The 12,021-nt window shown below is 49.0% G+C and overlaps 1 protein-coding gene across 14 annotated transcripts in view; it reads left to right on the top strand.

Moving 5' to 3' along the window:
* The first annotated feature begins 73 nt into the window (after window positions 1–73).
* STARD10 (StAR related lipid transfer domain containing 10) overlaps window positions 74–12,021 on the top strand; it is a 44,207-nt gene continuing 32,259 nt past the window's right edge. For 5 of the 14 annotated variants that reach the window (XM_084974167.1, XM_084974179.1, XM_084974178.1 and 2 more), the window contains exon 1: window positions 9,487–10,661. The gene's annotated coding sequence lies outside the window, so the exon portion shown is untranslated. 14 annotated transcript variants of the gene reach the window in all.

Raw genomic sequence — 12,021 nt, 5'->3', positions numbered from 1 at the left:
CTCCGGGCGGCTCCCCCTCTCCTGTTGGCACGCTCCGCAGGCGCCGCCTCCGAGGCCTCGGTGTTTTAACCCCAAGGCGCCCACACCGAACGCTAAGGTAACAGACGCTCTGGACCAGGCGGCGCTTGAAACTGGGTGCAGCCCCCTCCCCCCACTCCCGGACTCTGCCCTCGAGACCTGTGAGGGGAGGCGACACCGACACAAGGCAGGCAATATGTGACAGCGAGATGAGAAACCACGGAAAAAGAAGGACTGAAGAAAGGAGGCCCTGCTTCTCGGAGGTGATGGCCTCGAGTCAGGTGGTGAGGGATGCAGTAGGAATTGGCCAGGAGGAGAAAGAAGCAAAATCCAGGCAGTGGAGAGAACAAGTGCAGAGGTTCAAGGGCATAAAACGTTCCAGCAGATTCGGGCCTGGAAGGACGGGAGAAAGAACCGTCCTTGTGTGGAGCAAGGCTTAAGGGTCCAGTTCATGCAGAAACTTCAGGCCCCTGAGAGTAAAGGCATGCAGCTGATTTCATCCAAGAAGCCCCTGGCTCGGAGTGGGGAAGAGGCTTGCTTGAGACTGCACGGGAGAGGATGGCTGAGCTGGCCACCAACGCAGTATCCTGACCGAGTTCTGCTGATCGTTCTGTACCCTGTTGGGCAGCCCCTGGAGCAGCAGCAGCATCTCTTGCAGGTGCACTTGACAGTGAATCATGAGTTTGCAGGGAACTGTCCAGAGCTCTGCAGACAGGCTGGTGTGACGAATGAAAGGAGGGACTCACTGAGGCCATGCAGGCCATGGAGGTGACAGGTCTGTTGAAATGTGGAGAGGGCGGGCTACAGGTCTTGAAAAGCTATCAATGCCAGTGACACCACAGGAGAGGGTACTCTGCTCTGCTTTGAAACCACAGTGAATTGGGCTTTGTCCCCCTGTGCCATTGTCTTTGACCCTCATTTCCTTTGGTCGCCCTACGCCTGCTGTTTGGAACACCTTTCCCTCTAGTGGGCCTGGCTTCTACTCATGGGTCACTTCCTCCAGGAAAACTTTGCTGCACCTGTACAGAGTTAAACCTGCGATCTTAGCCCCAGCCCCAGCCTGGCCTGTCTATTCAGGGAGTGGGTAGTGGGTGTTAACATTAACTAGTGTACCGAAGAGAAGCAAATGGTACCCATGGAGGCTCAGGGCCAGGGCAGATGTGGCTCAGATCCCGCGTTGCTGTGGCTGTGGTGTAGGCCGGCAGCTGCAGCTCTGATTCGAGCCCTAGCCTGGGAACCTCCATGTGCCACAGGTGCGGCCCTAAAAAGAAAAAGAAAAAAAAAATCTTTGAATTGGGAGAAATCTTCATGACTATGATTTCATGAATATGATACCAAAAGCACAAGCAACAAAGGGGAAAAAAAGCTTTTGTGCATCAAAGGAGATGGTCGAGGCGCTCCCGCTGTGGCTCCTTGGAAATAAATCCCACTAGAATCCATGAGGATGCAGGTTTATCGGCCTCGCTCAGTGGGTCGAGGATCCAGCGTTGCCGTGAGCTGTGGTGTAGGTTGCGGATGAGGTGCGGATCTGGCGTTGCTGTGGCTGTTTCGTAGGCCAGCGGCTACAGCTCAGATTCGATCCCTACGCTGGGAACCTCCATATGCCACAGGTGCAACCCTAAAAGGATTTTAAAAAAAAGAAAAAAAGACGATCAAGAAAGTGAGGAGTTCCCGTTGTGGCTCAGTGGTTAACGAATCCCACTAGGAACCGTGAGGTTGCAGGTTCGATCCCTGCCCTCACTCAGTGGGTTAAGGATCCCGCGTTGCCGTGAGCTGTGGTGTAGGTCGCAGACACGGCTCAGATCTGGCATTGCTGTGGCTCTGGCGTGGACAGGCAGCCACAGCTCCGATTAGACCCCTAGCCTGGGAACCTCCATGTGCCGCGGGAGTGGCCCTAGAAAAGGCAAAAAGACAAAGAAAGAAAGAGAGAAGACATCTATAGAATAGGAGAAAATATTTGCAGGTATATATCTGATAAGGGTCCACTGTCCAGAGTATGTAAAGAACTCCTAAAGCTCAACAACAACAAAACTAATTCAACAGTTCAAAAAATGAGCAAAGGATTTGAACAGACATTTCTCCAAAGATAGACAAAAGGCCAATAAACACATGAAAAGGTGCTCAGTGTTATTACTCATTATTACTCATTAAAGAAATGCAAATCAAAACTATGAGAAACCACCTTTTGCCTAGGAGAATGGCTAAATTTCTTTTTTTTTTTTTTTTTTTTTTTTTTGTATTTTTGCCTCTTCTAGGGCTGCACCTGCGGCATAAGGAGGTTCCCAGGCTAGGGGTCCAATCAGAGCTGCAGCTGCCAGCTACACCACAGCCACAGCAATGCGGGATCCGAGCCACGTCTGTGACCTACACCACAGCTCACCGCAATGCTGGATCCCCAACCCATTGAGCAAGGCCAGGGATCGAACCCACAACCTCATGGTTCCTAGTCAGATTCGTTAGTCACTGAGCCACAACGGGAACTCCTAGAATAGCTATAATTTAAAACACTGTTTTAATGGAAAATAACAAACACTGGCAAGGATGCGAAGAAATTGGAAACATAGGGCACTGCTGGTGGGAATATATATAAATGTGTGTGTGTGTGTGTGTGTTATACATACATTCTTTTGCACTATTCTTTTCCATTATGGGTTACCACAGGATATCGAATAGAGTTCCCAGTGCTATATGGGAGGACCTTGTTGTTATCCATTCTATATACAATAGTTTGCATCTGCTAACCCCAAGCTCCCACTCCATCCCTCCACCCCCTTCCCCCTTGGCAACCACAAATCTGTTCTCTATGCCTGTGAATCCATTTCTGTTCATAGATAAATCCATTTACATCATAGTTTAGATTCCACATATAAGTGATATCACATGGTATTGTCTCTGTCTTTCTGACTTACTTCACCCTAGTGTGATAATCTATAGGTCCGTCCATGTTGCTGCAATATTTTTCATTCTTTTTTGTGGCTGAGTAGTATTCTATTCTATTCTATGTATCGCATCTTCATTATCCATTCATCTGGATATTTAGATTGTTTCCGTGACTTGGCTACTATGAATAGTACTGCTGTGAACATTTGGGTGCATGTATCTTTTTTTTCCCTTTTTTTAGGGCCACAAGTGTGGCATATGGAAGTTCCCAGGCTAGGGGTCAAATCAGAGCTGCAGCTGCTGGCCTACACCACAGCCACACTAGATCCAAGCCACATCTGCAGCTATGCTGCAGCTTGCAGCAACATCAGATCCTTAACCCACTGAGCAACCAGGGATTGAACCCGCATCCTGATGGATACTAGTTAGTTTCTTAACCAGCTGAGCCACCAGGAGAACTCCCACATGTATCTTTTTGAATTAGAGTCTTGTCTGGATATACGCCCAGGAGTGGGATTCCTGGATCGTATGGCAACGTTAGTTTTAGCTTTTTGAGGAATCTCCGTCCTTTTTTCCATAGTGCCTGCACCAGCTTACGTTCCCACCAACAATGTGGGACGGTTCTCTTTTCTCACTGGTGGATAAGTTTGATGGTTTCTCAAGAGGTTAAACAGAACCAACCAAACAATCCAGCAATCCCATGCCTCGGTGTACTGAAGGCCAGGCCTCAAAGAGGTATTTCTAAACCCGTGTTTGCAGTAACATTATTCACAATGGACAAAAGGTGGACAGGATTCACGTCCATCAGCAGATGAACAGACAAACAAAATGTGGTTTATACATACAGTGAAACATGAATCAGCCCTAAAAAGGACTGACGTTCTGAAACATGCTACGACCTCTATGAACCTTGAAAACTTACACTACGTGAAATAAGTCAGACACGAAAGGACAAATATTTTATGATTCCACTTATGTAAAATACCTAGAATAGTTGAATTCATGGAGACAGAATATAGATTAGAGGTTACTGGGGCTGTGGGGAAGTTCTTACTTAATGTTATTACTTAATGTTTAACAGAATTTCTGTTTGAGCTGATGAAATACTTTTAGAAACAGTGGTGATGCTTGTACAACTCTGTGAAGGTAAGTAATGCCACTGAATTACTGTACACTTTAAAATGGGAGTTTCCTGGTGGCTCAGTGGGTTAAGAATCCAGCATTTGTCACTGCTGTGGTGTGGGTTCGATCCTAGCCCAAGAACTGCGTGGCGAGGGTGTGGCCAAAAAAAATGGTTAAAATGGTAATTTTCATGTTACATATATTTTCTCAAAAAATGAAGACACTATATACAAAGAAAAGAGAGAGAGAGTAAATGAGGAGAAAATACTTGCAATATATATAACAAATTGGTAAAAGCCAGAAGACATGAAAAAACTTCAAGTCAACCCAAGAACAGAATACCCAATATAGGAGGAGTTCCCGTCGTGGCGCAGTGGTTAACGAATCCGACTAGGAACCATGAGGTTGTGGGTTCGATCCCCGGCCTTGGTCAGTGGGTTAACTATCCGGCATTGCCGTGAGCTGTGGTGTAGGTCACAGACTCAGCTCGGATCCCGTGCTGCTCTGGCTTTGGCCTAGGCCGGCAGCTACAGCTCCGATTAGACCCCTAGCCTGGGAACCTCCCATATGCCACGGGAGCGGCCCAAGAAATGGCAAAAAGACAAAAAAAAAAAAAAAAAAAAAAAAAAAGAATACCCAATATAAAAACAGGCAATGAGGCATTCCTGCTGTGATTCAGTGGGATAAGAACCTGACGATGTCTGTGAGGATACGTGTTCAATCCCTAGCCTCTCTCAGTGGGTTAAGGATCCAGCATTGCCATGAGCTGTGGTGTCGGTCACAGACACCAGACGAGGTTCAGATCCCAGGTTGCTGTGGCTGTGGTGTAGGCCGGTGGCTACAGCTCCAGTTCAACCCCTAGCCTGAGAACTTTCATATGCTGTGGATGCGGCCCTAAGAAGACAAAAAGACCAAAAAAAAAAAAAAAAAGAAAACACCCTAGCATAACTAGTGAAATGTAACAAAGTACAAATGAGAAGTCATGTTTCACTCATCAGATTAGCAAAAATTAAGAAATGTATTCATACTTAGAGTTGGTGAGGTGTGGGGAAATGGAGCCATCCTCCCTGCTGGTGGGAGTGTGAACAGGTCTAACCTCCTGGGAGGACACCTTGGCCGTGTTACACAAACAGAGACACACACACACCCTTGGCCCAGCAGTTACACTCGTGTGGGACAGAACGAAGGGTTGCATGTGTGGTGCGTCCACAAGATGGAGCTCCACGCAGTCCTGAGGAGGAGCTGGATCTGTGCGTCCTAACTTCGGAAATCTACGTCTAAAATACTTCCCAAGCCTTCTTTTTTTTTTTTTTTTTTTTGGTCTTTTTGCTATTTCTTGGGCCGCTCCCACGGCATATGGAGGTTCCCAGGCTAGGGGTTGAATCGGAGCTGTAGCCACCGGCCTACGCCAGAGCCACAGCAACGTGGGATCCGAGCCGCGTCTGCAACCTACACCACAGCTCACGGCAACGCCGGATCCTTAACCCACTGAGCAAGAGCAGGGACCGAACCCGCAACCTCATGGTTCCTAGTCGGATTCGTTAACCACTGCGCCACAACGGGAACTCCCCCAAGCCTTCTTGAACTCCAACAGGTTTATTTTGTTTGTTTGTTTCTAAAGTTTATGTTCTGTTTCTAAATGATGAGGTTAAGGGTTCAGACTGCTGTTTGCAAGTAGTTTTCACAAATGACGCCTGGGAGGGCCGGCTGACCTTATCCCAAATGGAGGGATCATCACGTCTCCTTTCTGTCTTTTTTCTAGCTCTGGCTTTGCCGCCTTAGTGACATCCGGATGTGCTGTGAATGAATTTCCATCGGACACACGGAAGGATGCGGCAGCAGTCACCCTGAGACAAATTTACAGGTTTCTTTTTATGCTTCTCCTTAAAGAGTTATGTCTATAATAAATGACCCACCAAAAATTACAAATTAAATAATATAGAACTTAAACAGTTTAACAGCATGAAATGGTCAGAACACTCGGGGTTTGAGAGAAGTGAATTCATCTGTAGCTAATGGGGGTCCCCGGACACCCCCTGCCCCCCAGGCTTCCCTACACATCCCATGCATGCACTGTTGACTAATGCTTTAAAGGGAAAACAGCTTTTGGCATGGGGTGAGCTGCAACTCTACCCACCAAGGAGAGAAACTTGTGGTTTGGGCATCATTTGATGGAGGTGAATATAAACGGGGCTTTGCAGGAAAGATGACCCCTTTTCAGTTTTTGAGAAGTCAGGTCAAAGTTATGTGGGAGCTCCCTGGTGGTTCCATGGGTTACAGATTCCACGTTGCCACTGCTGTGGCATGGGTCATGGCCATGGTGAGAGTTCGCTACCTGGCCCGGGAACTTCCGCACGCCACAGGTGTGGCCAAAAAAAAAAGTTATTTTAATAAGAGGAATACAAACTCCTTTGGTAGATGAGGTGTGGCAGAGGTGGAGCGGGGTGAAGTGGCAGGAGGGTTCTTCCCAAGCAAGTGAAATCCCGAAGATGAGGAAGTGTGTTCGGTTTTAGTTGGGCCCAAGAGAAAGCCAAGCACAGCCCAAGAGGAAGCTTCCTCCCACAGCTCTCACTGTCCCTCCAGGCAGCAGACAGGTCACCCCTCGCCCCTCCGCAAAACCACCAGGCTCAGTGAGAACAGGTGGCTGCGAAATTCCCGAGGCGCTAGTAGGGACTCGGGACTGGATCAGTAGGGACACAACTGGAAGAGCTTCAAGGGAAGAGCTCACCTCCTTCTTGAAGCTTCCAAACGGGTGGAGTAATTCAGACCCTTTGCACCTGCAGCCCCCCCTTCCTCTCAGTTTTCTAAGGTTTTAGGCTGCTGACCTATGTGGAAAGCAGCTGATGCAGAGTGATGCAGTTTGAGGACAGGGAGTGAAGAGGTACCTGACCCAGGTGAGGCATGTACCCACCCATCTCATGGTCAAGGTGATCAGTGCCTGGTTCTTACTTAGAACAGTGAAGAGTATTTGGGGGAAACGACAGGTTCCGTGTTAAACACACTGAGTTTAAGGAAGCGGCATCAACCAGAAGTAGGTACCCCGGGGGCCAGAGGAAGGCCCGAGCCACCAGCCGGATGGAAGCGACAGAGGTCATCCCAAGAGCGTGTGCAGAGTGACGAGGGGCCCTGTGAAGAACCCGGTGGACGCCAGTATTTCAGGATGGCCCGATCCTATCCGCTCCAGACCACCAGGGCCAAATCCGTAGTCCAACAAGGTCAGGTTTATTGACCCACTGCCATGAGGAAGACAACGCACCAGAAGAAGCGTGGGACGTCCTACCAAAAACAAAGGAAAAGAGAGAGTAGGATTCGGTGACATTCAGATGAAGCAGTAATTTGATGGCTCAAAGCAAAACAAAGCTGTTTTGTAAAGTAGCCAACATTGGGAGTTCCCGCTATGGTGTAAAGGGATGGGCGGTGTTGCTGCAGCGCCAAGACACAGGTTCAGATCCCTGGCCCAGCACAGTGGGTTAAAGGATCCGGCATTGCCGCAGCTGCAGCATAGGTTGCAACGGTGGCTCGGATCTGATCCCTGGCCCAGGAACTCCACATGCCTGAGGGTGGCCAAAAATGAAAAAAAGAAAAGACGTATGTGGATTGTATGCCCAGAAATCCTTTATCTGAATCTCTGCACCTGGGTTGTAAATCCTGTCCTCTTAGTGATTTAGCTCCTCCAGGCAAGAGTTTCATTCTTCCTTATGTAATTTCAAACAGCAAAGTTTCTGCTGGTCTGTAATTTTAAAAAGCGAAGTTGCTCAGTGCGTAAGAAAGAAGTCGTCGCCCGAAGGCGGGATTGTTGTGACATTTTGTAGCTGCAGCATGTCCTCGGGAAAATATTATTTCTTATGAATTTTGCAGCTGGCTTTAGTTGTGTCTGTTATTCCAACCTAAGGAATACTACAGAGATTTTTTTACAGTCCAAACTAGTTTTTAGGTTTTCAAGGGACACATAATGAAGAAGGAATCTGCAAAGACTAAGTGTAGTGAGTAGGCAGTATGGACCAAAAAAAGTTGCCTGCCAAGTCAGTAAGCAAAGAATGTTTCCTGCCATCAAGCTGCTCCTCCAGTGGTGCACCCTGAGGGGAATCCAGGATGGAGAAAAACGGGATTCTCTCGCCCTAGATAGTTAAGACGCATACCAAAGTAAGAATTTCAGAGAGCCCAATCTCTTGCATCTTTCCCTACCAAGAAAGGCACTAAAACAGTTAACTTGAGTTGTCTCGTTTCTTGCATGTGATTAGCAGTATTCTTTGGATGTTCGACTACAGGGGTTTTGTTTGTTTGTTTTTTTCAAGAAAAACTCCTGACTCCTCTCTGACCACTTAGGAACAGCCCCTCAGAGCTACCTGAGAAGCTGCCATCCTTGGCTACAGTCCTCAGGCTGCAAGTCAAAGATAGTTCTCAACTTTTACGCTGTAGACTTTTTTAGTTGGTAGTAGGAGGAAAACCAAAGTTTTAGGTTTCACATAGCAGGACGGTGATTGTTGGTATTGAACACTGGGAGGCCTAGTATACTGTGCCACTGAGGAATACGCTAGCCATTAGCCACAGGCTATTTAAATTTGACTGAAAACAATTAATTGGATTTAAAATATTTTTAGAATAAATTCAATTAAAAGTGTTTCTTCTTCCGTGTCAGCCTCATATCAAATATCCAGTAGCCTCAGACTAGTCGCTACCGTACTGGCCTGTGCAGATATAGAATATTTCCGTCATCACAGTTCTTTTTTTTTTTTTTTTTTTTTGTCTTTTGTCTTTTTGTTGTTGTTGTTGTTATTGTTGCTATTTCTTGGGCCGCTCCCGCGGCATATGGAGGTTCCCAGGCTAGGGGTTGGATCGGAGCTGTAGCCACCGGCCTACGCCAGAGCCACAGCAACGCGGGATCCGAGCCGTGTCTGCAACCTACACCACAGCTCACGGCAACGCCGGATCGTTAACCCACTGAGCAAGGGCAGGGATCGAACCCGCAACCTCATGGTTCCTAGTCGGATTCGTTAACCACTGCGCCACGCATCACAGTTCTTTTGAGCAACAGTAAGAGAACTGAGTCTCTGGCTACAGTGACCTCTGGGAGCTCTGTCCCCAGAGAGTGATGGGGGTTAAAGCCGTGCGGGAGATGCAGACAGATAGTGAGCAGTATTCTTTCTAAAATTCAGCCCTAACAGCGCTGCTCTCTTCCTACGACACCTACCGAGTAACTCATGCATCCTTCGAACCCACAGCCCAGGCTCAGAGCGCTAGGCTCCACTGCCCTACGGCGTCTACCTGCCTACACAAGCTCACTACTACTGTCCCCGAACTCCATCTCCCAACATGCCTCGGGCCCTGCGGCGACTCTGGGTCTTGGACTTCTGGGAAATGTAGTCTTAACAACGGTCCAACCCCGGAAAGGGTCTAGCCGCGAACTCAGGCTCCCATGAGGCAGTGCGTGGGCCGTTCCGTGCCGCTCTGAATCCCTCGGCCGCCAGAGTCGGTCCCCAAAGTGCAGTGCAGTCGTGACTGACAGGCCAGAGTTCAGGGGTGGCCGCGCTGTGCCTCTCCCTGCCACTCCTTAGGCCTCCGCTCCGCGGAGTTGTGGAGACGCTTCAACCGAAGAGGAGCCGACAAGGCCCAAGGGAGCTGTAGTGACAGAACGGCCACCTGGGGGACATGACGGCCGCAACCGGCCGCTAACTAGCAGCTGGAGGACCGCTGGGAGGCCCCGAGGAGACGCGCACGCGCAGAAGCTGGGCCTCGAGGCCTCCGTAAACACCAAAGAGCGCCTGCGCAAACGGGGCGCCTCGGGATGGCCGCGTGGGGGCGCCTGAGCAAAGACGACAGCAATAAATAGTAAAGTACCTGTCGGGTTATCTTTCCGCTGTCTTTTCTCTTAAGGTTTGCAAAGCATAGCCCATCGCTGCCTCCTAGTTTGCTCCTTAGAGCGGTCGTTTTACCAGTGGGGCAGCGAGTCAGAGGAAGTCACACAGCCAGAGTCCGAACAAAGTGAGAGGGACCGCGCCAAACGGTTCAGGCTTCTCTACCTTGACTTGCTGTGTGAGCTTGGGTAGTTTTGTTCCCCTGAGGACCTAAGCCTTCTTAGTCGAAAGTGGAAACAGGTTGTTGGAAGGATCAGATGAAATCCAGGAGTGAAACTAAATTCCCGAGCAACCTATAAAGGCAACAGATTATTATAATCGGGTGACTGCAGATTGAGGAGCCTCTTCTGGATTCTACAGATTGCAAAACCGAGAGCCCCAAGAGGGGCAGGAGCTTGCCACGGGTCTCAGCAGTCTGTGAGCAAAGGCTAAAGCCCATCCTTCCTGCCTCTGGGCCTGAGCCCTTCCTTGCACCCCAAGGATGAGTGTCTTTGTTGGATAAAGGCCTAAAAAGACGGACTGTACTCGGGGTTGGGGCGTCTCTACTCCCAGTCCTTCTCCCACCCAACCTGGGCCTCGTGGAGGAAGGTCCTGCTCTGTTGAGATGACCACCAAAGGCAGGGAACTAAGGAGGAGCTGGAGAATCGAGGAGCTGGAGAATCGTGGAGAAAGATCCTGAAGCTGAACAGACTCTGTTTCTCAGAGGAGCAGCCCAGCTCAGGGAGGGAGTCCAAGTGTGTGGCACGAGGAGTGATGTCAAGGGGACAGACCTGAACGGAAAGAGGGGTAAGGTGCTGGGCTCCACTTCTGAGTCTGGGAGGAATGGGGGCTCAGGTGACTCCAGGTGACTCCAGGGACAGCGGGAGGTGATAACTGGGCTGGCCTGGGTGGTGAGAGGAGGAAATGATGCACACGGAGCTGAGGGGCTGTCGGAGCCACTTCCTCAGCAGGTGGAGCAGTCAGGTGGCACCATGGGCACACCCTCCCCTCCCCCCGCCAATCAGGCAGCTGCCCACAGGGAAGTGAACTTTTATCTCTCGTGGGAGCTCTCTGGGGTGCTCTTAGAGATTGTGGACATAGGTGTGGGAGGGGCTGGGAGACCCTAAGGTCTGGTTGCAGATGGGACCTTCTCAGGCAAGTGGTGAAAGGCAGGTGTTTGTACAAACGGAAGCTTGAGCTCCTCCCCACCTCCAAGTGCTAATACTCGGGGTCCTCGCAAATCATCTCTGTTTCCAGCAGGAGGAACAGGGGCTGAAGGAGGACAGGACTCTCTTCAGGACATACAAGGAGTTGGGATAGAACGGGACTAGGACAGGGATCTTCCCATCACATGGCAGTGATCAAGCATCTTCATCCAACTTTTTTTTTTTAGGGCCACACCCGCAGCATATGGAGATTCCCAGTCTAGGGGTCGAATCAGTTGGAGCTACAGCTGCCGGCCTACACCACAGCCACAGCAACGTAGGATCCAAGCCGCATCTGTGACCTACACCATCGCTCACAGCAACACCGGATCCTTAACCCACTGAGCAAGGCCAGGGATCGAACCCACATCCTCATGGATGCTAGTCGGATTCGTTTTTGCTGCGCCACAGCAGGAACTCCCTTCATCAAACATTTATTCTCTACTGTATACTCTCTTTATACCTTAGGGTACAAACAGAAGCCAGGATTGCAGTCAGGATAATCAGCTCTTTCAGTGACTTGATGCTGTGACCCTTGGCGAGTCACTACCCCACTGGGAGCCTCATTGTCTGTCGAATGGGGGTGGTATAACTCCAGAAAATAAAAAGCACCTTTATACAGATTTAGCCCAGCAGCTGATTTCCCTAAGAAAAACGCTTTGAATGTGTTTAAAGCTCATTTATCTTCAGTGTCAAAACTTAGAGGTATAAACAAACTGAAGATATTATATATAGCAAATTAATTTACATTTCCAAACATGCACAGTGCAGCATTTTAGACAAAGTAAATGGTCTCACTTCAGCTTTTACTATTAAGCATAATTCACATCTCAATCTTGAATGTAAACGTCGCAGTGTATAAACCCACTGAGAATCCTGTGCTCAAGTACAAGTTCATAGAAATCTGATTTCAAATATAAACACATACATTGTCATGACCTTACGTGTTACAACAGCTTATT

The sequence above is a fragment of the Sus scrofa genome, chromosome 9 (genome assembly GCF_054392235.1).
Source record: "Sus scrofa isolate SSC_HxYL_T2T_F1_AM1 chromosome 9, Sscrofa_HxYL_maternal_Yorkshire_Landrace_v2.0, whole genome shotgun sequence".
NCBI classification, from domain to species: Eukaryota; Metazoa; Chordata; class Mammalia; order Artiodactyla; family Suidae; genus Sus; species Sus scrofa.
Note: the sequence above shows the minus strand (reverse complement) of the source record. Positions and strands in the feature narration are given on the sequence as shown.